The 22,669-nt window shown below is 43.8% G+C and overlaps 1 protein-coding gene and 1 long non-coding RNA gene across 7 annotated transcripts in view; one reads left to right on the top strand and one right to left on the bottom strand.

The window, feature by feature from the left end:
• dlgap1b (discs, large (Drosophila) homolog-associated protein 1b) overlaps positions 1 to 22,669 on the top strand; it is a 129,764-nt gene that overhangs the window by 35,243 nt on the left and 71,852 nt on the right. The gene's annotated exons all lie outside the window — the stretch shown is intronic.
• LOC130547338 (uncharacterized) lies at positions 4,642 to 8,080 on the bottom strand. The gene is made up of 3 exons (XR_008961867.1): positions 5,881 to 8,080; positions 5,641 to 5,790; positions 4,642 to 5,356 (listed from the first exon to the last, which is right to left on the bottom strand). It is a non-coding gene; the product is annotated as an uncharacterized LOC130547338 (long non-coding RNA).

The following is a 22,669-nucleotide window of genomic DNA, read 5'->3' as shown; positions in this document are numbered from 1 at the left end:
ATAAAAAACGCTAATTTGGAGACATTGACATCACATAAGGTCATGTGGGTCACCCGCACTGTTAGACGCTCCAGACGTTCAGTCAGACGTCCGATTAGACGGTCGGTATGTCAGTCAGTCGATCGGAGGTTAGGTTTTGGCACGGATCCCGCACCATACACTCTGCCCAGGTTGTGGGAGAAGCAGTTTGTTGCAGCTGAAGTCAACTGAAGCACATAAGTGTATTGATTAATCTTGTCTTATTGAGTTTAAACACAGTTTTGTTGCTTTGTTTACCATCGCGTCATGTGTTGAAGTCGAGTTTGTTCTCGTGCTGGTTTTGTTTGTTATTGTGAGATATTGGAAGGCGTGTCCTGCTGAATTCAGTTGCGTGATTCAGATGGACGTGTGTTTGACACCGCAGCAGCCAAATCGCGTGCAGCCATCATCGCTTGAAGACCGAAGAGCGTAAAGACCATCGACTCTACCTATGCAACTCCACCGAGCAAGGACACCGACAAGGCACTTGAGTATTGCATCTCAGTATTAACGTTTTGCACTTCTATTTATTCTTTTCTTGTTATTTGTTATTCTCCGTTTTTGACTATGTGTTTTCAAATCCCTACTGTCACTACAACTCGTAAATCACTGGTATCATGTAGAAGGCCATGCAATGCTAATAATCTGCGCACTCTTTCATCATCCACAACTACCTCAATTACATTTCCCATTGGTTTACGGAACTGCCAATCTGCTGTAAAAAAAGCAGATATCATCACAGCTATTGCTGAACATTCCGGTCTTTCTCTTTTAGCACTTACTGAAACCTGGATCAAGCCAGAGGACACCACTCATCACTCCCAGGTCACCCCGCTGCACACGTCAGATCATTTCCTCATCACTCTTGATCTCGACCTAACTTCTCCAGACACTACACATGCTTCCCCACTGGTCACATTCCGGCGCAACCTACGAACACTCCCTCCCTCCCTCTGAACAGCTCTCTCTCTTGGATGCTAACAGTGCCACTGACACTCTTTGCTCCACACTAACCTGCTGCTTAGACAGCTTATGGCCTCTAACATCTAGGCCATCTTGTGCATCCCCTTCTGCCCCCTGGTTATCTGATGTTCTCCGTGAGCATCGCTCAACACGCTCAGGGCTCATGAGAGAAAGTGGCTCAAATGTAAAGAACCTACTGACCTCCGTCTCTATCAGTCTCTCCTCTCTTCTTTATCTGCTGATGTCTCCTCTGCAAAAACCCAGTACTACCACGCTAAAATTAACAGCTCGCCTGACTCTCGTACTCTCTTTAAAACCTTCTCTACTCTTCTTTGCCCGCCTGCCCCCTCATCTCTATCGGACTTAACAGCTGATGACATTACGTCTTTCTTCGTAAAGAAAACGACCACCATCGGCAGTCAGTTCTCTGCGCCGCCGCCTCTTGATCACGCCCAAACCCCCGACACATGCTCGTTCCCCTCTTTCTCTCTCCTATCTGAAGATGATGTCTCCAAGGTCATGTCTTCTAACCACCCAACTACCTGCCCGCTAGATCCCATCCCAACTCATCTCCTCCAGGCCATCTCTCCATCGGTTGTTCCTGCTCTGATCCACATTATCAACTCGTCTCTCACCACTGGTACATTTCCCACAGTCTTCAAAGATGCCCGTATTACCCCGCTACTGAAGAAACCCACTCTGAAACCTGCACTTTTAGAGAACTACAGACCAGTATCTCTCATCCCCTTCATTGCTAAAACTCTTGAATGTGTTGTATGTAACCAGCTCTCATCCTTTCTCACCCAGAACAACCTACTGGACAGCAACCAGTCTGGTTTCAAGAGCGGTTTTTCCACTGAGACTGGGCTGCTCTCTGTCATTGAAGCCCTGAGACTGGCAAGAGCCGCCTCTAACTCATCTGTACTTATCCTACTGGATCTATTGGTCGCCTTTGACACCGTTAACCACCACATACTCCTGTCAACCCTCAAGACTATGGGTGTCTGGAGTGGTGCTACAATGGTTCAGGTCCTACCTCATAGGTAGGTCATTAGAATATCCTGGAGAGGTGAGGTCTCTGAGTCCCAACATCTCGACACAGGGGTGCCTCAGGGCTCAGTGCTTGGTCTGTTGCTATTTTCTGTATACATTGACATCCCTAGGCTCAGGGCTCAGTGCTTGGTCCGTTGCTATTTTCTGTATACATGACATCCCTAGGCTAAACATCCCTTATAAACTAACAGTACTGTTTAGCATGTTGACAATATGTTTATATGCTCTCCAATTTGTAAGTCGCTTTGGATAAAAGTGTCTGCCAAATGAATATATGTAAATGTAGGCTCTGTCATCACTGCTATGCGGATGATACACAACTCCACCTGTCATTTCAGCCTGACGATCCGACTGTTTCTGCATGCATTTCAGCATGCCTAGCCGACATTTCACTCTGGATGAACAACTATCACCTGCAGGTGAACCTTGCAAAAACAGAACTGCTTTTAATCCCGGCCGATACAAAGATACCATCACAACGTCTCCATTCAACTGGGCTCATCAACCATCACATCTTCCAGAATGGCCAGAAACCTTGGAGTGGTGCTCGATGATCAGCTTAACTTCACAGATCAGGTTGCCAGCACCACCCGGTCCTGTAGATTCATCCTCTACAATATTAGGAAAATTAGACCTTTCCTATCCGAGCATGCTACGCAAGTCCTAGTCCAGGCTCTTGTTCTGTCCAGACTGCACTACTGCAATGCGCTACTGGCTGGACTTCCAGCTTGCACAACGAAACCTCTACAGATGATCCAGAATGCAGCGGCAAGAGTGGTCTTCAATGAACCAACGAAAGCGCACGTCACTCCTTTCCTCATTAAGTTACATTGGCTCCCTATAGTCGCTCAAATCAAATTCAAGACTCTGCTCCTGGCCTACAGACCACCACTGATTTGGCACCCCCTTATCTTCACTCGCTAATGCACACTTATGTACTCGCCAGATCCCTACGCTCTGCAAATGAACAACCTCTTGTGGTGCCATCCCAATCTCTCTCACGTAGCTTCTCTGGATCGGTTCCACATTTATGGAATGATCTGCCCGCTGCTACAAGATAAGCAGATTCTGTAGCCATCTTTAGGAATCGTCTGAAAACACAACTCTTCTGTCAACACCTGGCCGATCAGTTCTGATTTCTATCTCTTTTCTACTCTTTCAAAAAAAATAGAAATACTTAGCTCGGTATACTGTGATAGGCTATGGGACCAGTTTTTTATTGCACTTATGCTTTTTGTTGTCCTTGTGTTGTTCCAATTGCTTCCATTGTTTCCCTCATCTTTAGGTCGCTTTGGATAAAAGCGTCTGCTAAATGACTAAATGTAAATGTAAACGCAGCCATATGTAATCCTAGTTTTATACGGTTTATATTCCAATTTAAAACCTTCTTTGGGCACAACAGAAGTACAGCTAATAGTATAGTAATCATCTCCAGGTGCTTATCAACGCGTATGTTATTCAGGCGCTTATCCACGCGTACCTTAATCAGGGACTTAAACACGCATACGGTAATCAGGTGCTTATCCACGCGTACGTTATTCAGGCACAAAATATGCATTTCTCAGTTTCGTCCGCCGCCACACCACGCCACCGCCTACATTTAGCTCAGCTTCGACATGTGACCGTGTCGTCTAACATCTAAAATTATACATCTGACGCTTATATACTATAGGATTTCGGTCAGAGGGCTGGCGAGCGTATACACGTCGGTTCCCTTTCTGTCGGTCTCTCGACGTTGTGTTGAACCGACAGATGGGGTTTGACCTGAGAACCTTCATCTTCTGACTAGCTTTGAAAAGGCCAATAAAATTGGCAAATGAAATTTGCATGCCGGACTCTGCCCCGGATATCCGGGTATAAAAGGAAGATGGCGTGCTGCATTTATTCACCTTTTGGGCTGAGGAGCCTGAGAGCATTTTCATTGGCCTTTTCCAAATAGTCAGAAGATGATAGGTTCTCAAGGCGAACCCCATCTGTCGGTTCGACACAACGTCTCGTTCCCTCCATTAGGGAACTGGGGTTACATACGTAACCAAGACGTTTTTCATATCTGTACGATGGCATAACAATGTCTGACAACACAATGGATCGTCCTGTAGCGGGCAGACTCGACAGAAGGATTAGGATGAACTTTCTGTTATTGCATCGGACAGCTACCTCCTGGCATCGGATGCGGAAGACCCCTTGGAGCTCCCGCACCCGGGCGGTAGAGCCCAAGACGAGGTCGACGTGTGGATTATGGTTCTTGCAGTTGGAGTGTGGTGGAAGCCACGCTCCCACCCTGGTTCCAGTTTTTTCCGGAAGTGCGTGCGGAGCACACGAGGACGTGGAATGTGCCGTTTTTGGCGCATCCCTGTCTGACAGGCTCAGGAGCTGTTACTTGGGTCACCATATCTGACAAATAGGTCACTTTCACTCCAAAGAAAAATGTTGCTGTGTGTACAGTAAAGGTAATCAAAAATCCACAAACTCAGGGAATACAAAACAAAAGCTTTAAGGTTTCAATTCAAAAACACAGGGGGTATACGTAATATCTCTTAAAGTCCATAACAAAAATGTAAACCGATAGATAAAAAATGAATAAAATAAAAACCTTATGTAGTGACATCATCTCTTTATTTTGTAGTTCAGTTATACAGTTCAAGCAGCATAAAATGTGTTTATTGACATAATCATGAAGAAAAAAACTCATTAACTAAATCATTTACAAGATGGACCAGTGTAACAATGCTGCATGATATTTACATTTCTATTTTTCAAAATCTTGAAATACACAGATATAGAAAATAATTTTAAATAAAAGAAATAAAAAGTATTTTTTAATTAAAATCTTTAAAGTAATGGAAGACAGGCTTTCAATGTAGTGTTAAAATAGTTACCACTGCTACAATACAGTATTTATTTGCCTTGGTGCGAGTGTACATGGACATTCATAGTCATAGTCATGTGCAGGTTTTAAACAAACAAAGCAAAACTCTGTGTTACAATCTGGGCATGGCATGTTATTACATCCTACATTAGTATGTTCAATCATTGTGTCACAATATGGGCATTTACGGAGTTTTGGACACTGCACCACTGCATCAAAACATCCATTTTCAAAATATTGTAAAGTAATCATTGGACACTCTCTCAGCAGTTTCTCGTCAATGGAACATCCAACATTTCCACAACGTTCAGCATGAGTTTGAGGTCCTTTCCACTCTCTCATACACCGCCAACAGAATTCATATGTTTTTTTGTTAGTCGCTGTGCAAACTGAGCACTTCACACAGAGATTGGAATCATCCGACCTTTCGATTAAAGTGCCGCAGCCAGGACACTGAATATGCACAGTGAAAAGACAAGAGATGCACTGTCATAAAATCCAATCTCATACCTGACCAATCTTAAACATTAATTCTCTTATGAAGAATTCTCTTATGTTTTCTTCTACAACACTGCACATCACCACCGACTTCAAATATGATCACTGAGTCACTGACGTAATCCCATATTAATACTGAATCTCTATCTGAATAAAAATCTTTAGGATCTCTTCAATCTCTGCCTTTATTTTCAGTAATGTAATAACAGGATTAAAGCAAAATGCAGAAATGTACTTACATCCCTAAAGTCCAATAACTTCTTAACAGTGTTTGTCCCAAGGTTTTCCTCAAAACGGGATTGCTCATCAATTGTAAGTTTCGCCAATTTTCGCACTTCATTATATGGCCATTCTTTCTCACACAGAGGACATTTGAATTCAGTCCGTCCCTGAAATTAGAAACCAGATTCTCATTGCAAAATTATGGTATTAGAAAGATTTCATGTAGAAATCAACAAATTAAATTCACATTAACTCACACATTTCAGTTGAGCCTTGCAACAGTCAGTCAGTGTCTCTGGATCTGTAACGTGACCACAGGACAGCTCAGCCCTTAAAACACTCGGGTCATCATCAAATGCATCTGAAAGGTTTACAAAGCTATTAAAAAGTGCTATATTTATAATGCTTTATATTCTAGTATGCCTGTCTTTTAATTTTCCCTAGGTAATCAATGCTGGATCTGGCTCACAATTTGACTGATGATTGGACTGAAAGGATGAGAAGATGGGCAGACCAGTCCTCATCACAACAAGCTATTATATATTAGATATATACTTAAACATTGTGTCTCACGAGGTGGCAAAGCACCCGTTAATGGCTACTCTAACCCCGCCCCTAAACATAATGTCACAGGTCAAATCACAAGAGAACATACGAATGAGATCATAGGAAATAGAAAATCACATGAATGAGCCACCTTGTAAAAAAGGTATGAATTCCCATCAGATTGCATTGATATATATTTATACATATAAAAGATATTGCATATTAAAATATGTTAGATTGAAAGTCATGCTGGGTGACACGAAAAAAGGTTGTGGTGACTGACACGAAAAAAGGTGGAAATTCGTGTCCATGAACAATGTCACGAATCCCTGTGAGACTGTGTTGTTATAAAAGTTTAGCCTTGTGGAGTAACTACTTCCTAGTTTCGACTATGAAATTGTAACCAACAAATCTTGTGCTTATGTAACGGAGGCCAGTTAGTTTGACTGCTGTGCAGGTAAACCTCACTACCTGACCTTAAGAGGTTCTCTAGAACAGTGTCAACCTTTTTTGAGTACTGGACCCCACCATATGTCAAACCATCCTCATGGACCCCCAACCCCCGTTTGCACACCCCATCCTATTTTCTTTCCCTAGCACAACAACATATTTCCACTAAATTAGGAGAATAAAAAGATTAGTAAAGAAATTTTTTTATATTTGTTTAGTTAATAAATGTAAGCCTAAATTAAAATTACATGTGACCATTTATTGGTTTTCAGTTGCATTAAAATTACACAATAATCACAATTATGTCGCCAAAACGTTCTATTTCAGTATCTCCAACAGTATAAAAACACTTTACTGCAGTTTATTCTTTGAACATTAACTTGTCAACAAGGACTAACACCAACCATTACCATTATAAGTAACCATTAAAAAAAAAAAAATATATATATATATATATATAGACTTTCAACTCTGATGTGTGATACCTGTGAGTTGGCAAAGTTGCACCTGACCTGATGCATTCCTTACAAATGATCTGACATGAAACCGCTCCGAATAAGAGGCCAATCGGTCCGGTGTCGGAAACAGACAAGTGATCAAACAAAGATTACTGTTTGCACATGCACACTTTCACACACTAGAAGGCCTCCGTTACACTTATGAGTTCTGATTGGTCGGTGTCGGCGGTTTGTTTGTATCCCTGCACTTGCGCTTCATTTTAATAGTAGTGTATTTTACTATCGTTACTTATCATTGTCGTTGCCAACTTATCCTGATATCTCAATAACCCTGTTATTGTTATTTACTTGAAGATTCTAAACCAAAATTGATAGTTAACTTAACACCGTTAGCATAGCATTAGCGTGTTAGCTTGCTTTCTGTTTATACTATCAGATTGCCTCTAGTTTGTCTTGTGTGCTAACTGTTTCTCTTCTTAAGCGTATATACTATGATTCATCGAGCAACCTTGGTAAGTCGGAATTGCACTTCAAACCCAGAGAGTTATGGCTTCTATTCCTATTATTGTTACTTTCACCTCATGTCATATGTTTAGCTTAGCCTTCTCTGTCAGCTGCGAGGGTTTTATATGCGATAAATGCAGGGAAATAGTTAGGCTGACAGAGAAGATCTTAGAATTAGAGTCTCGCATCCAATCTTTATCTGAGGATAGTAAGAGTGTAAGGACCATAGAAAACACTTTGGATGCGAGCAACGTTAGTGTACACAGCTCGGTTCTGGTTGAAAATCCCCTGCAGATTGGAAACTTTGTGACTGTGAGACAACATAGTCGCAGGACAAAACATCACTCAACCGTTCCGATTACAGTCTCGAACAGGTTTGCCCCACTCAGTGACGCACCGACTGAGAAACCTGCTGAAAGTGCCCTAGTTATCGGTGATTCCCTTTCTGTCGGTCTCTCGACGTTGTGTCGAACCGACAGATGGGGTTCGTCCCTGAGAACCAATCGTTTCTGACTACTTAGAAAAAGCCATTGAAAATTGGCAAATGAAATTTGCATGCCGGACTCCGCCCCGGAAATCCGGGTATAAAAGGGAGATGGCGTGCATCATTCATTCACCTTTTGTTCTTCGGAGCCTTCGCTTATGAAGTACAAAGACTCGCTACTACTTAGCAACTACAGACTGCCGGTTCTACGACGTGGTGCAGCGGACTGTCCCTTTCTGCAGCGACTTCCCCTGGGCGTCTCGGCGGTTCCAGAGGTGTTCGAGCATTCTAAAAGAGAAAATTTCTCCTGCGTGGCATGTCCCGCTGTTCTCGTGGGTGCGGTGTCCTCATCGAGGAGGGGCACGAACACGATGTCTGCCTCAAGTGTTTGGGTCTCCAGCACGCTGAGGCAGCCTTCGTTGACTCATCTTGCCCGCACTGCGGGCGGATGGTCATTGAGACGTTGCGGGCACGGGTGGCTGTCTTCTCTCGAGAACCAGCCACCACCTCGCATGCTTCCCGGGCCGTGACGAGAATGGCTAAGGCCATACCGTCTGCCAAGGCGAGCGGCGAGGGTGATATGGGGGCCACTGCGAGCGTAAATCCGTCAGCCAAGCGCTCGCGGACCGCTCGCACCCCGTCTCGCTCGCCTCACTGTTCCCTACCAGACGGTACCACACCATCTGCATCCTCATTCACGCATTCAGACACGATGGTACCCAATGGCCTTACGGTACGAGGCGGCTTCTCGCTGTTAGAGAAACAAGGCCGCCGCCTGTGAGGCTGAAGGCAGGGGCCTTCCCACCTTTCAAGCTCTGGGACCCCCTACCTACCCACTGGTAGGTTACAATTTCACGGTAGCTCTTACGGCTGACACGCCCAGGCCAGTCACCGTCGCTTCGCTAGAGATTGTGACAGGGCACAGTGTTGTGGCGTTTTCCATAGGAACCCCATCTGTCGGTTCGACACAACGTCGAGAGACCGACAGAAAGGGAACGTCTTGGTTACGGATGTAACCTCAGTTCCCTGATGGAGAGAACGAGACATTGTGTCCTTCTTGCCACAAACACGTGAGAGGTCTCAGGCTCCTCAGAACAAAGGTGAATGAATGAAGCACGCCGTCTCCCTTTTATACCCGGATATCCGGGGGCGGAGTCCGGCATGCAAATTTCATTCGCGAATTTTCATTGGCCTTTTCTAAGTAGTCGGAAGCGATTGGTTCTCAAGGACGAACCCCATCTGTCGGTTCGACACAACGTCTCGTTCCCTCCATCAGGGAACTGAGGTTACATCCGTAACCAAGACGTTCTGTCAACCTTGCACTGGTTACCTATAAAGCATCACATTAACTTTAAAATCTTGCTTATTACCTATAAAGCCCTACATGGTTTAGCTCCTCAGTACTTGAGTGAACTCCTCTTGTATTACAGTCCTTCACGTGCATTACGCTCTCAGGCATCCTGTCAGTTGGTAATACCTAGAATTTCAAAATCAAGTGCACGTGGAAGGTCCTTTTCCTATCTAGCGCCTAAACTTTGGAATAGTCTTCCGTACACTATCCGGGAGGCAGACACACTCTGTCAGTTTAAATCTAGACTAAAGACGCATCTTTTTAATCTTGCATACACTACTCTTCCATAATATAAATCTTCTGAGGGTTTAGGCTGCATTAGTTAGATCAACCGGAACCAGGAACACAACTGATGTACTTGATGCATCAAAGAGTGCAGAACAGTACTCTACTCTCAGTCAGTCTTGTCTCATTGTTCCAATGAGTGTGTGTGCATGCTTGTCTGTGTGTGTGTGTGTGTGTGTTTGTGCGTGCTTGTCTGTGTGTGCGTGTTTGCGTGCTTGTATGTGTACCCTTGTATGTGGGTATGTCTGTCTTCTGTGTTTTCACCTTTTTCTTGTTTTTACAGGTATAACTTTATTGTTTTGCTTATAGTCAATATGTCTCATGTACAGCTGCTTTGTAACAATGAAAATTGTAAAAAGCGCTATATAAATAAAGTTGAGTTGAGCTGTGTGTTGAACTGATGAGGTGAAAGTGATGCCATTACTGTTTATTGCTAATTTATGTCATCGAGGGCCACGTGACGCAACTTTCTGTAAAGTTTCAGGCTCCTGGGGCCTGAAATGGGAGCCGCTGACATTCTCCACCTATCCAGTTCATTTTCATAAGTTCGTAGTCGACACCGGTACAGAAAGGTCCGATCAACCCGAAATTGGCGTATGTATCTCGTCAGAGGTCCCTGGGTCGGGTTCTAGAGTTCTGTGACCCTCGGACCTTGTCGACTACTCAGTTTACCCAAAAAGACACCGGCAGCATACAAAAAGGCAGTAAATGTAAGCTCTAGAATACTGGGTCAAAAGGTCGCAGGGTCTCAAAATTCGATACAGTCGCCCGAAAGGGTCTCCCGAATCTGGATCTTGAGTTCCGTGCTTCTAGATCACTTCGAAGTGCCTTTTTTGTGAAAAAAGATTGAACCCCACTTTGGTTCAGTTTCCCCATTCAAGAGGGTCTGTCTGCGTGAGAGATCTTTGCAAAACACGCTACAAAAATTTCCCTCGGGTCTAGAAAGCCGCCCTCTTGGTTTTGAAACAAGGGCCTACAGCAGGAGTCTTCAACTAAAATTGCTTGAGGTCCAGTAAACGAACCCTCCTTACCAGCCGAGATCCAGACAATTAAATACCTAAAAATATGAATATAGATGGTTCCCTTTCTGTCGGTCTCTCGACGTTGTGTCGAACCGACAGATGGGGTTCGCCTTGAGAACCTATCATCTTCTGACTATTTGGAAAAGGCCAATGAAATTGGCGAATGAAATTTGCATGCCGGACACTGCCCCGGATATCTGGGTATAAAAGGAAGACGGCGTGCTCATTCATTCACCTTTTGTTCTTCGGAGCCTTCGCATCTGATGATCTCTTCTCTGATCTTTGATTGTTTACACTGCTGGATCCTTATGACTTGGTGCAGCGGACTGTCCCTTCTGTCCCCTGGGCGTCTTGGCAGCTCCGGAGGTGTTCAAGTTTTTTCCTTTTTTATGTAAAAGAGCAAATTTCTCCAGCGCGGCATGCGCTGTTCACGTGGGTGCAACGCGCTCATCGAGGAGGGGGACGGACACGATGTCTGCCTCAAGTGTTTGGGTCTCCGGCACGCTGAGGCAGCATTTGTGGATACATCCTGCCCGCACTGAGGGCGGATGACGATTCAGACGTTGCGGTCACGGTTAGCTGTGTTCTTTTTGGAGGCAGCTGCCACCTCGTCAGCTTCCCGTCTTGGGACCGCAGTGACCGCTCGCGGCCCGTCTTGTTCGTCTGACCATCCCCCACGAGGCGGTCCTAGCCCATCTTGTTCCTCCCCCATGTACCAGGAAGTGCATGATGACGATGAGATGTCGGAGCTCCCTCCCCCGGGAGGTCGAGCCCAGGAAGAGGTGAGCGTCGAGATGTCAACCATGCTTTCCCTGGCCGCCGCGAGCATTGGGCTGCAGTGCACCGCACCGCCCCCCAGCTCTCGCGGTTGGATATGTAGTACCTCCAAGCCGCGCCCAACCCCGGTCCCGTTTTTTCCGGAAGTGCATGAGGAGCTCAGTAAGACGTGGAACGCCCCCCTCATGGCTCGTTCCCGTCAGACCGGCTCGGACGCCCTCCAGAGGAGTTTTCCAGAGGAACCCCATCTGTCGGTTTGACACAATGTCGAGAGACCGACAGAAAGGGAACGTCTTGATTACGTATGTAACCTCAGTTCCCTGATGGAGGGAATGAGACGTTGTGTCCTTTATGCCACAACGCTGGCTGCCCACCGCAGTGGTCGAGGGACGCTCAGGCTCCTCAGCCCAAAAGGTGAATGAATGAGCACGCCGTCTTCCTTTTATACCCGGATATCCGGGGCAGAGTCCGGCATGCAAATTTCATTCGCCAATTTCATTGGCCTTTTCCAAATAGTCAGAAGATGATAGGTTCTCAAGGCGAACCCCATCTGTCGGTTCGACACAACGTCTCGTTCCCTCCATCAGGGAACTGAGGTTACGTACGTAACCAAGACGTTTTTCATATCTGTACGATGGCATAACAATGTCTGACAATAATATAATGAAGGAAAATGTGCAAAATGCCCTAATCTCTAAACCTGCACTGAACATACATTCATTTCAACATTATTCACTTTAAAAGAAAACTAAAGTGTTGTTTTCTGCTGAACTGAGATTAACAAATAGCAGCATCAAGTTGTGACTGATCATCCTCTGATAACATTTCAGCTCTTCTTGTGGCTGTTGCAGCTGAAAGGGGGGTTTGTTTAATATTTTCTTTTAGTTCATGTCTTTATTTTCACATGAAGCCTCCATGCACTCTTTTACTATTTTCCATTCATATGCTCGTTGTTGGGTGGTAAATGAGTGAGGGAGGACCCGTGTAGATCGCTCCTACTGGGCTTTGAGCTAATATATTTTCCTGGTCCTTACCTCGGACTGCTGCGGGTAAGGTTCTTCAAAGTGTCTGTGTCTAGTTTCATAATGCCGTTTAAGGTTTCCAATTTTGACAACAGCAACAGACTCTGAGCAAATGAGACAAACCGATCTCGTGCATGTCGATGCAGGAAGAATAAATGCAAATCTCTCGACCCATTCATCTCGGAAAACATGGTTTTCAGCATCAACTTTTCTAACTTTTGAAAAGGACATTGTTTTTCAGTCACTGAAAGATACATCTGTCTGCGCGCTGTGCAGCGAGTCTGTCTCGGCTCTCTTCACTCCACGACATGACGTCTGAACGTAGCAACAGTGCGCATATGTTAACTGTCCGTGGCACCGTAGGACCCAAACTGCTACTGAGCGGACCTTGATGTGCCTGGTATAAATTTGATAGCATTTGAGAATAATGTTAGGCGTTAATTTATTTATTATGTCAAAAGGCTTTGAGGTCCGGACGGACGCATCTCGCGGTCCTCATTCAGAACGGAGTCTGCTAGTTGGTGACCCCTGGCCTACAGACTACCAGAATCTAAAGCTTGGGGCCCCCGGGGGCCGAATGGGAGACGCTGACACTCTTAACCTGTGCCTCGTCACGGGCCCCTGGGTTGGGTTCTAGAGTTCCGTGACCCTCGGACCTCTTTAACCACTCAGTTTGCCCGAAAAGACACTGGCAGCCTACAAATAGGTTGCGAACGTACGCTCTAGAATAAAAGGGTCAAAAGGTCTCAGGATCTTGATATTCGACATGGTTGACCGCCGGGGTCTCACGAACCGGGATCTCAAGTTCCGTGCCTCTACATCCTCCCAAAGCACATTTTTCTTGAAAAGAGATTGAACCCCACTTTTGTTCAGTTTGCCCATTCAAGAGGGTCTGTCTGGCTATGAGAGGAAGAAGCCTGCGTGAGAGATTTTTGCAAAACACACTAGAAAATGTCCCCTCGGCTCTAGAAATTTGCCCTCTCAGTATGTGAAATAGGGGCCTACAGACTGCCAGAATCTAAAGCTTGGGGCCCCTCGAGCCCCCAGGGGCCGAACGGGAGCCGCTGACACTCTTAACCTGTCCAATTGATTTTCATAAGCTCGTGTTGGACACTGGTACAGAAAGGTCCGATCGACCCAAAATTTGCATATATACCTCATCACGGGCCCCTGGGTCAGGTTCTAGAGTTCCGTGACCCTCAGACCTCATTGACCACTCAGTTTGCCCAAAAAAGACACCGGCAGCCTACAAATAGGTGGCGAATGTACGCACTGGAAAACAGGGGTCAAAAGGTCGCACGGTCGACCACTGGGGGCACCCCAATTGGGATTTCGAGTTCTCGGCTCTAGACGCTTTCCGAGACCGATATCCCCCTGGAAAGCAACTGCCTCACGAGGCCTTTGCAGGCACACGGCCCCATAGAGATCTAGAGATCCCTAACTTTCTGTAAAGTTCTGTAAATTGGGGCCTCCGTGGGCAGTACGGGAGCCTCTGACTGACACCTGCAACCTATCCCATTAAAAATGGACCTTTTACAGTATTGTCCAAAAGAAGCCTATGAGACCCCTTTCGATTAGGTGGCGAGTGGGACTTCATATGATTTTGCTGAGACACAGGAAGTCCCAGTCGTAACTTATTTGACGGGGTCCACATAGGTAGCTAATGTACACACCGTCTTTAGGCTTCGTAAGCACATTCATTAGCTTTAATGTACATCATTATGAAGGATTGTGTCTCATGTGCACTATACTGTTGGTTTTACCTCTATAACTCATTGCCAAGTAAATAATGGCCATTAACAGGCTTTGTACATTCGCCACCTATGAGGGCCCCATCAGATAAGTTACAGATGTACACTCAAAAATGGCTGTCCAAAAATGCACCCCACTCATAACTTGTTTGACAGTGCTCAAATAGGTATTTAATGTACATCCCACTCATAACACTTTTGACAAGGCCCCCATAGGCAGCTAATGTACAGGTCATTTTTAAGCTTCTGGAAAACATGGATGAGCTTTAACGTACATCAGTATGAAGGATTGTGTCTCCTTTGCACTTTACTATTGGTTTTACCAATATAATCAATTGCCAAGACAAATAATGACCATTTAAATGCAGGCCCCATCAAATAAGTTATAGGTGTAAGAAAACTTTATTTAGATACTTATGCTTTTCATGCACATTTATGATTGTAACTTAAATTAAGAGCTTTGTGATATACTGTACATTTTTATCAACAAACATAGTAGTTACCGTTTTTGCCATATAAGGTTTCACAGCTGTTATGTGTAGCAAGCTACATCTAAGGCGTAAACTGCATGTCTGTAAATCCATTTTAAATGCGAAATGTGAATCGCCCCTTAATGACGCCGCATGAGGAGTATGTTTGAGTCAGAAATGCACAGAAGCTGCGCTATAGGCTATATTAAATATGATTTAGTTTACTTGAAACGTCCCTGCAAAGTGAGTGAACATAATTTATGAACACAAGTAACCAGTCAAATTGGCAATTAAATTGACTGCAATAGCCGAATCGGTTGATTTTTATCTGCGTCTGGTGGGTATTAATTTCTAACCCTGAATGCAAGATAATAACTCAAAAATTGTTTAAAGGGTTCCGCGGACCCCCTGTAATTACACCATGGACCACTAGGGGTCTGCGTACCTCCGGCTGAGAAACACTGCTCTAGAAGCTAGAGGCTTTAGCCTCCTTGTTAGAGAGCCCGTCTCCCATGCCAGACCGATCGCCGGTTCGAGGCCCGGGTCCGGGTAAGACCGGTTACACTTATTGCATTTGTAAGGATGTTCTTGTTCTGAATCCTTAAATAATGCTCTACAAAACATATCCTAGTTCATTACATTCTATCAAATTTTCCCACAATTTGAAATTGTTTCAAAAGTCTATTTTTAACTCCGCCCAAGACAATTGTCTCATTAGCCTGAAACTTGCCATGCACCATCTACACACCCTCATGGCAAAAGGTTGTCTGAAGAAGTTTGATCGGTCAAATCGTTTAGCACATACAAGCCAATCATATCTCAGTATTTAGCTAATATCTTCTGAACGTAAAGGCCAAACGCAACTTGGCACACACTGACACAAGAACATCCAGTGGAGGTACTTCCAATTGAGTCATATTTCTTCCATAGGGGATGGTACATGAGAAAATTCTTAATAATGTCATAACTGCTGATGAAGTTAAAAATAGGTAGGCTATACAACACCTCATGGCTCACCTCAAAACATGGCTGCCAACAGCCAATCAAATTTCAACAGCTAATAACGTTAAATCTGAATATCCTACCATTACGAAAGTAGGCATATTTACAAACCGAGAATGTGTTCCAACCTTTGTGAAAATTGACCACACAATGGCGCTATAGTAAGAAATTTTACATGTATGCTAATGTTGCAACCTTGTAGAGTTGGCTCGATACCAACATTTTGGCTTCGGTACGGTACCATAATCTAATACCGGTAATATCGGTACCACATCGGTACCATAGGTGATGAATAAACAGCCCCAAAATAAATTATTTGAAAAAATAGTAAGAAGACTGTATGAAACTGCTTTAATGCATTTTTTATATATTGTTTTTATATTTCATATAGCACCATTTTATTTTTACACTTTTACACTGTATTACTGAAAAATTCTTTGGTTATAAAGACGTCTCATCATAATCCCACAAATATGAACAATTATATTTTGAACAACAATTAAATGTTTCAAGTAGGTCTATTTAACAGTAGCATTCAAGATGAAAACTGAATGATCAATAAAAATAAAAGACTGCACAGTCTTGACTGTATAAAATAAATATGCAATGACTCAAAATAAAGCTCATTTTCTCTTTAATACGTGACACAGATGTATTAGGTTACTGTCACTTTAAGGCAAATTCTTTTTTGATGCGGATATACATTTAAAACACAACGGACTGTGCTTATGTGAACCTTTTGTGTTTTTGACATAACAGCGTGTGTATTTGACAGAATAAGAACATATACAAGACGCGGAAGTGAACTTCATGATGATTAGTAGGCTAACTGAGATGTCTGGAACGGAGATAACGTTATATATGCTATGCATGTACAACCCTACTGAACTACTGTAAATAATAATTAAATGATAAACTGTAGAGTGTTACTAATAGGAAAGTTACATTAAAACAAAGTTCTTTATTATTACATAAAAAGGTTGAATATGTAAATTCAAGTATGTTTCATTTTAATTTTTTGTTATGGATGGAACAGTGTATTATTGTTCATTTTTCAGTGGGTTTCTGTGAATGTGATAAATGCATGTGAAGTATGTAGCGTTGCCTTTAGGAACAACGTGAGAAGCGCACTGTTCACCAATCAGGTGGCCTCAACGTGAACAACATGATTACGTGAGGTCGAGGGGAAAGCACGGGAAGCACATGTGAGCATGAAGGAAATCGGCAGAGATTCTAAGAAATATAAGTGAACTTTTTACCGTACCTGAACGGAAAGTTTAGTGTTATGTATTGCTATTGTGTGCCTGTTCCTTTAAGTGAAGCCCTGACGTCTGTAGTTTTATGTGATGTCGTGGCACGTTGTTGGGTGCATAGGAAGTGCAATAATAAACCAGCGAGCATGGCTCGGTACTGAAGCTTTGTGTCAGTCTGTAAGGAACATATTAATTATGGCATCATCTCAGTTTGAGCACCCAAGAATCGACTGGGATGCTCCAGATCTGTATCAGGAGTTTGAAAGATTTCGGAGCCACGTCGCATTCGTCTGTGACGGCCCGCTATCGGAGCAATCGGCGAAACAGCGTGCAGGCTGGCTGGGCACATGGATTGGCAAGCAGGGCAGAGAGATATACAAAACACTGCAGTGGAGCGAAGGTGAGAAAGATGACCCATCTAAAGTTCTGGATCAATTCGCAAACTACAAAAGGCCAAGGAAAAACAAAAGAATAGCCAGACACCGCTACAAACAAAGAAAACAATCACTCACCGAAAGCTTTGATCACTTTGTGAAAGATTTATGACTTCTGCTCATGGATTGTGAGTATGCAGATCCAGATGACATGTTAATTGATGCGATAATAGCAGGCGTCCGAGAAAAGCGCGTACAAGAGAGACTGTTAGACAAAGGTGAAGATCTAACGCTGCCAAAAGCCATAGAAATAGCTCAGCAATTTGAACTCTCACAGAAGCAGATGAAAATAGTCAGAGAAGAAGAATCTCAAGTGCAAGCTGTAAACATAAAAGCAAAATACCAAAACGCAAATAAGAAAGTCTACAGAAAAAGTCCAACAAGATTTGTACAGAAAGAAATGCAAACGGCGCAACAAAAAAAGCTGTTCAAGTTGTGGTAGAGACCCTCAACACAAATGGAACCAAGGAAAATGTCCATCTAAAGGCTCTGTGTGTTCCTACTGTCACAAACCAAACCACTGGGTGGCAGTATGTCATAAAAGATCGGTAAATGCAGTCAGTGGGCAGCTGCAATCAGATTCAGAGGAGGAAGACATACTGATCATAAATCTGATGCAAGCAGGTGAACACGATGAAGATAAGTGGACAGTGGACATTGAAATTTTGTCTCAGAAGGTACCATTCAGAATTGACACTGGCGCAAGATGCAACTTTGAATAGTTACCAGTTACTTATGCATGAGGGTGAGCTCAAACATTCCAATCGAGTGTTAAAGTCATACTCAAACCACAAGCTAAAACCAGTGGCTGCGGTAGACCTACTGTCGAAACATAAATCCACCGAAATACCAGCTGAATACGAGATTGTGGATATTTCACAGGAAAATGTGCTTAGTGGTGCAACAGCAGAAGCTTTAGGCTTAATAATGCGGCTCGACGCATTGCAGTCTACAAAGAAAGAGAAAATCAAGACACATCTCAGCAAAAAGGCAGTAAATCAAAACGTGCCGGTTGGACTAGATGAATACCCAGAGCTGTCTCACACTACTGGAACCTTGCCAGGCAAGTACACAATAAAAATAGATCCAGATGCAAAAGATGTGGTCCATCCAGTCCGCAGACAACCAGCAGCGCTAAGGAAAAAGATAATTGAAAAACTGCATGAGATGGAAAGAGATGGACATATCACTAAAGTAAACCAACCAACTGAATGGGTGAGCTCAATGGTAGCAGCAATCCGGAATGAGAAAATAAGGATCTGTATTGACCCGAGCGACCTGAACAAAGTCATAAAGCAGGAACATTACCCAATGCGTACCATCAAAGAAGTGGTTTCAGCAATGCCGGGAGCTAAAGTCTTTTCGGTCTTGGATGCAAAATCTGGCTTTCTGCAAATAGAGTTGGATGAACAGTCATCACTCCTGACAACATTTAATACGCTCATTGGAAGATACAGATGGCTCAGGCTTCCCTTTGGCCTAAAATGTGCACCAGAAATATTCCAGCGTATTATGGATGAAATGCTCGAAGGAATCAGTGGAGCTATCAGCGTCATGGATGATATTCTCATCGCAGCTCCCTCAAGGAAGGAACACGACGAAATACTACAGAAAGTAATTCAAAGATCCACAAGCTACAATCTCAAGTTAAACCTTGACAAATGCCACATCAGACAATCATCAGTACCCTATGTAGGACATCTGATAACATCAGAAGGCCTGAAAGCAGACCCATCGAAAATAGAGGCTGTCAAGTTGATGCCAACACCAACAGACAAGGATAGTGTTCGTCGTTTCTTAGGTTTCGTCACATATTTGTCAAAATTCCTGCCTAACCTCAGTGAAGTGGATGCACCGCTAAGACAACTTCTAAAAGCTGACGTTGAGTTTGCGTGGCAACCGGCACAACAACAAGCCTTTGACAAGCTTAAAGACTTATGTACGAAGTCTCCTGTGCTACATTTTTTTGATCCAGCAAAGTCAGTGGAGATTTTTTGTGATGCCAGCAGCAATGGCCTTGGTGCGGTCTTGCTGCAGGACAGTCATCCTATCGCTTTCTCATCCAGGTCACTGACGGATACAGAAACTCGCTACGCGCAAATTGAGAAGGAGATGCTCTCAATAGTCCATGCTTGCGTCAAATTTCACAACTACATATTCGGAAACCACGTCATAGTGTACAACGACCACAAACCACTGGAGGACATATACAGAAAGCCTCTGCTTTCCACACCCATGCGCATACAGAGAATGCGCCTCCGCCTGCAATGGTATGATCTGACTGTTAAGTACAGAAGAGGAAAGGATATGGAACTGCCCGATACACTGTCCAGAGCACAGTTACCTGGAAATGAGCCAGAGGTAGAAGGCCTAGAGTGCGTCTCTGCGCTTGACTTTGTCTCAGTTAGAGAGCAGAGATATTCTGAACTCCAAGTCTGCACAAAAGTAGAGCTCAGCTGCCTTCAGCAGACAATCACGCAAGGCTGGCCAGACCATAGGCATTATGTGCCTGATGTAGTGCAACCATATTGGGACTCACGAAGTCAGCTCTCCATGTTAGATGGCATTGTTTACAAAGGCCTGCGTATAGTGGTACCTCCCTCCATGCGAGAACACATGCTTAAGCTCATACATCAGTCCCATATAGGAATAGTGAAGAGCAAGCAGAGAGCCCGCGAGGTCCTATACTGGCCAGGTATGAGTTCTGAGATTGAGCAAATGGTGAAAAACTGTAGTAAATGTGCAGAATTCCAAAACCGACTGCCTAGACAACCACTCAAACCAACAGAAACACCAGGCCTTCCATTTGAAGAGGTAGATTCTGATCTTTTTGAGTTTGAAGGAGAACACTATGTTCTGCTAGTGGATTACTACTCAAAATACATTGAAATGGACAAGCTGAAAAACATACATTGCCGTGCAGTTATTGAAAAGCTCAAAGCTCAGTTTAGCAGACACGGAATTCCTGCCATCCTTCGTTCGGATAATGGACCGCAATATGCAGCAAATGAGTTTAAGGAGTTTTGCCAAAGCTATGGAATTACACACAAGACGTCATCTCCTCACACACCACATTCCAACGGTGAGGCCGAGCGAGCAGTCCAGACTGTTAAGAAACTTTGGTCTAAAGCGGCAGACAAACATCTAGCGCTACTTGACTACAGAACAACGCCAATTGAGAGAGTGAATCTGTCTCCACCTCAGCTTCTGATGGGCAGGCGGCCTCGTAACAACTTACCTGCAGCTTGTCTGTTGCTTACTCCATCGTCGTATGACCCTCTCAGAGTGAAACGTCAATTGGATGAAGGTAAAAGAATTCAAAAGGTGTACTATGAAAGTAAGAGAGAAAGTGGCCCTCACGCTGCACTGAAGCCGGGAGATGAGGTAAGAATGCAACCACACCCTGGCAGTAAAACGTGGACTCCAGGAGTTGTAGTGAGAACACACTGTGCCCCAAGGTCCTATGTTGTAGACTGTGGAAGAAAAGAGTACCGACGCAATATACAGCATCTTCGTAAGAGCACAGCAGTTGCCAATGCGCCCCGTCACCTGCTCAGTGAGGATCAATGGTCGGAGATCCCAGAATCATTGTCTACTGAGGAGCCAAATTCTGTGGATAATTCTGTGGATAATTCTAATTCGGCCCAAGTGACACCTACTGAACTCGAGACTACTGAAGAGTCATTGCCCACAGGACCCTACACCACCCGAAGAGGTAGAATTGTGAAGCCTCCTGTTAAGCTCTGTTTGTAGTCAGGGACAGGCGTGGTAGAGACGCCTTGTGGAAGTGATGTGCTGGTAACCTCTCCTTCCTAGTTATATATTGATGCTCAACAAGTCATTATTGTTAATAGTTGTTTAATAGTAATATTTTTGCATTTCATGCTTAGGAGAGGAGATGTTATGTATTGCTATTGTGTGCCTGTTCCTTTAAGTGAAGCCCTGACGTCTGTAGTTTTACGTGATGTCGTGGCATGTTGTTGGCGTGCATAGGAAGTGCAATAATAAACCAGCGAGCATGGCTCGGTACAGAAGCTTTGTGTCAGATGCATTATTTTACATTTAGCAAGGTGTTTTTTTTTATTTGAACGAAGTGTTTTGTTTTGTCTAAAAATTGAGATTGAGAACATTCCTCTCGTGAATACGGTGATGACCTCCACCACAGTTTTTCTGTGTCTTTGGTGTGTTATAAGCGGAGCGGTTCTTCTGTCTGACAACATCTCAAAGACGCTACACACCGCTTGACTACGTCTCCCAGCGGTAAGTCAAAACTTTAACCATAGTCTGTGTTCCTCCCACTCATCTGTTATAAATGTTACTGCTTCCAAATGCATAGAGACTGTGTCTGTCCCCCGAATAATACTACAAAATAACAAAATAGCCAAATCTCAGAGAAAAAATCTAATCGTGATTAAACCTGAGGACAATGTAATAAACGACCAAAACAAACTCATAAAGTTCGGCCTACTTAATATTAGATCACTAAATTCAAAAGCAGTTATTGTAAATGAAATGATCACAGACAACAGTTTTGACATACTCTGCCTTACCGAAACATGGCTTAAACCAAATGATTATTTCGGTCTAAATGAGTCTACCCCACCATGCTACTGTTATATGCATGAGCCACGTCCGGTTGGTCGAGGTGGCGGTGTCGCAACAATCTTTAGAGACTTTCTTACTGTAACTCAGAGAACGGAGCATAAATTTAAATCATTTGAAGTGCTTGCGTTGAACATAATTGTTCCAATTGACAGTAAAAAATCATTGCTTTCTTGTACGTTGGCTACAGTGTATAGACCCCCTGGTCCCTACACTGATTTTCTGAAAGAGTTTGCGGACTTCCTATCGGACCTATTGGTTAACGTTGATAAAGTACTAATTGTGGAGACTTTAATATCCACGTAGATAGTGCTAACGATGCATTAGCAGTGGCGTTTACAGAGCTATTACACTCTTTTGGAGTAACACAACACATCAATGGACCCACTCATCGATTTAATCATACACTAGACTTGATTATATCTCACGGAGCCGATCTAACCAATATAGATTTATACCTCAAAGCGACGATGTCACTGATCACTATCTTATAACATGTACACTGCGCACTGCAGAAATCAGCCGTTTAACTCGTTATCGACAGGGTAGAACAATTACCTCGACTACTAAAGATAGTTTCACAAAGAGCTTGCCAGATCTGACTCCTTTAATAACCATACCAATAAATATAGAAT

The sequence above is a fragment of the Triplophysa rosa genome, linkage group LG23, assembly GCF_024868665.1.
Source record: "Triplophysa rosa linkage group LG23, Trosa_1v2, whole genome shotgun sequence".
In the NCBI taxonomy this organism is placed as follows: domain Eukaryota; kingdom Metazoa; phylum Chordata; class Actinopteri; order Cypriniformes; family Nemacheilidae; genus Triplophysa; species Triplophysa rosa.
Note: the sequence above shows the minus strand (reverse complement) of the source record. Positions and strands in the feature narration are given on the sequence as shown.